We start from the raw sequence: 3,263 nt of genomic DNA on the forward strand, positions 1-3,263 counted from the left end.
GAGAGAGAGAGGCCAGCTCAGCCCACCAGGGGGCAGGGCTGGCTGGCATGTGGTGCTGGGGGATTGAACCGCGGTCCCTGATGCTTTATGCTAAGCTTGTTCTAAGTAGGTGCTTTAGACCACTGAGCCATCTCTCCAGCCCAGTTCTGTTTCTTTTTGGTTTGCTATACCTTTCAGGTTTTATTTTTTCTTTCTGGTTCTTATGCTAGTGAGACGATGCAATATTTACACATGTGGATCTGGTTTATTTCACTTATGAGTATAGCCTCTATTTGCGCCCACTTACCTATGAAGGCTTCGAGTTTGTCTTTCTTTATAGCTGAGTAATACTCCATTGGATAAAAATACCACATCTTTTACATCCTTTCCTCAGGATATGGGCATTTTGGTTGCTTCCAATATTTGGCCATCACAGATTGTGGTGCTATAAACATGGGTGCACATATATCACTATGGTGTGATGTTTTAAGTTCTCTAGGGAAAATACCCAGAAGGGGAGTAGCTGGATTAAATAAGATTTCCAATCCTACTTTGTGAGGAGTCTCAACACTGATTTCCATAGTGGTTGTACCATTCTACATTCCCACCAGCAGTGGAGAAGGGTTTCTTTTTTTCCCACAGCCTCTCCAGCATTTGTTATGGATTTATTTATGATAGCTATTCTTTCTGGGGTGAAATGGTATTTCAGTGTTGTTTTAATTTGCATTTCTCAAATGGCCATTTATGCGTAACATTTTTTCATGTGTTTATTTGCCTCTTGTATTTCTTCCTCTGAGAAGTATGTATTCATCTCAAATGCTCATTTTTGGATTGGGTCTTTAAATTTTGAGGCCCTACATTTTTTTTACCTCTTTATATATTCTAGATAGAAGACCTGAAAAGGTAATTTTTTAATCCTGACTTCACAAACTCATGGTACAAAATTTGTCTCCTAGCTTCCTCTAGTCTTAAACTGCTCTTCACTGAGTGTGTGTCCTCTGACAATGTGATTAAAGACTAACCTCCCTAAGCAACTAGTCATACCCCCTCTATGCTGTTCTGACTGCTATAGCAGCCCTGTAGCTGCAGCTCACTGATGAGACCTAGGTGGCTTGAGCGGTCAACACTCTCAGGCCCTACATCACCTGGCTGCTCTAAGCTGGGTTGCTAGCCCAGTGGTAGACTTAAGGGTGTTCCATGTAGCAGTACCATGGGTTGACTCTGTACCTAGACATGGCTTCTACAGTGAACTGTATGGCAGCTTCACCTATCCCTCTGTCATCTGGCCCATCTAGTTGTATACTCTCATATGACTGAGCAGCAAGAAATTGTAGATGTCCTTGGTTGCATTATGAGACAGTCCTTGAATATGGATGTAGTGGTTGGTAGTACTCTGCAATGTGAACTTTCCCTTCTGTATCTGTGGTCCTACATGCTAGAGATACAGTAGCTGAGGTCTTTCCCAAACAGGTTGGTGGTGAAGCTGTAGCTATCCCTCGCACTGCTGTACTCCTTGGAGAGCCATACCCCAAGCTGTAGGCCCCAGAGTGCATTCTTTCCCAGCCTGTCTGCCTCATAATGCCAGCATACCTCTGTGTGGTATGTAGCCGATCGTCAGGCCCAGATGACTGCAAAGACAGGAACTTCAGGGGACTGATCTAAGTATGACCTCACATCTTCCTGCCTACTCTTGAACATCTTATGTACCTGTGCTAGATCCTCTCCTTGTGCTTCCCCAGCACCTTCTCAGCCAGCTCCTGTAAGGCAAACTCCTTAAAGGCCTCACCTGTGATTTTGCCCTCAGGGTCTACAAACAGTGTGATCCCCTTTGGTAGGATGTCCAACCCTGGCAAGGACTGCAGGAACTCTTCCTTTGTGTGCTCGAACAGGGGTCCTCCAGCCATATGAAGCCGTAGTTGGTGATGTTGGCTCTGTCGGGGCTTTTGTGTTCAACCAATCCAGCTCAGTTCTGTGAGACTTGAATACCTCAATGCACTCATGTTCCATGCTTTCTGTCTTCTCTCAAGTTCAGCAAAAGCCTCACTACTGGGCCTGCCTTCTCTAGTGTAAATGAAATGGGTACCTGTGACCCCATCACCAATCTTACAGTGGAAAGTTGTACATGACGTCAGTTGAGCAGGACTAGGGCAGCCCATGGAACTTGACCAGAGAGCCTTCATCTCCCTTAGAGCCCAGCGTCTTGAGCATTTGGCTGGGTGTTTGCTATACAAGCTTAGGAGCAGCTGTATGTGGCTGGGTGTCAGAGCGAGTACCCAGGGCACATGGTGGGCACTGATGTAGGTGGTCCTTGGGTCTTGGGGCTCCCGCCTTACATGGGAATCTCAGTAGTCCCTTGGAGCTCCTTCCTCAAGAAGACGCAGCATAATTCTTCTTCCAAGACTGAGCTGGAAGGATGCAAAAACAACGAGAGGCTTAGGCAGTGGAAGTCTGTGGGCACAGCTGACATTGGTATTTCTAGTTTTGAATCCAGTGTTCTATTTTAGGGTCTTACTTTTGTTCATCTTATACCAGACCAACTTGGAAGTCCTAAATGCACTTTTAGGGAAAAATTTCCCAAGAATTTGTTTTATTTTTACACTTCTCATCTGTTTTCTACTCTTCATCAAATGGACATAACCATTCTACCTCTTTTGCTAAACATATGGTTGAGTGCCTGGTATTCACTGGTTCAATCTTAGACCTAATTTATTAATGTAGTCCCCAATTCCCTGTTTTGTTTCTGAGCTTTTTTTCTTCCTTTCTGTAGAGTGCAAATACCATTCATGATGGGATTGTTCTGATTTAAACTAAACCCATAGTACAGACATTTGGAAACCTATGGCTGCTTTGGGGGCCATATGGCAACTTAAGAGAGTCTTCCTTATTGCTGCCAAGTCCCTGACTATTATGAAAACACAACTGTATTGTTTCTAAAGCCTTGGGAGGAGGAGGCTAACTTTTCCTCCTTCTTTTCCAAAACAGCAGGAACTGTAAATAACAATCCTCTAGATAACACAAATAAGTAAACATTGCCAGTTTTTGTTATCAGAAGTACGACCATTTTTTTTTTCTTGTTGAGTAGATGCTATGCTACTGACAGAGCTCAGGATTTCTGTTATAGATAGGTAGCCAGCCAGGGGGAAATTATATGCAAGAGAAAAATAGTGTGCTTTCCCCTATGAAATATGGAGTGAATATGTTAGCTTTTATTGTATTTTGAATCTGGAAAATATTTATTTATTTATTTATTTATTTATTTATTTATTTATTTTGAGATGGTCTCA

The 3,263-nt window shown here is 43.1% G+C and overlaps 2 pseudogenes; one reads left to right on the top strand and one right to left on the bottom strand.

Moving 5' to 3' along the window:
* LOC101563228 overlaps positions 1-3,263 on the top strand; it is a 513,765-nt pseudogene that overhangs the window by 303,453 nt on the left and 207,049 nt on the right.
* LOC101562829 lies at positions 1,083-2,187 on the bottom strand (annotated as a pseudogene).

This window comes from Octodon degus, unplaced genomic scaffold (genome assembly GCF_000260255.1).
Source record: "Octodon degus isolate 3935 unplaced genomic scaffold, OctDeg1.0 scaffold00223, whole genome shotgun sequence".
In the NCBI taxonomy this organism is placed as follows: Eukaryota; Metazoa; Chordata; class Mammalia; order Rodentia; family Octodontidae; genus Octodon; species Octodon degus.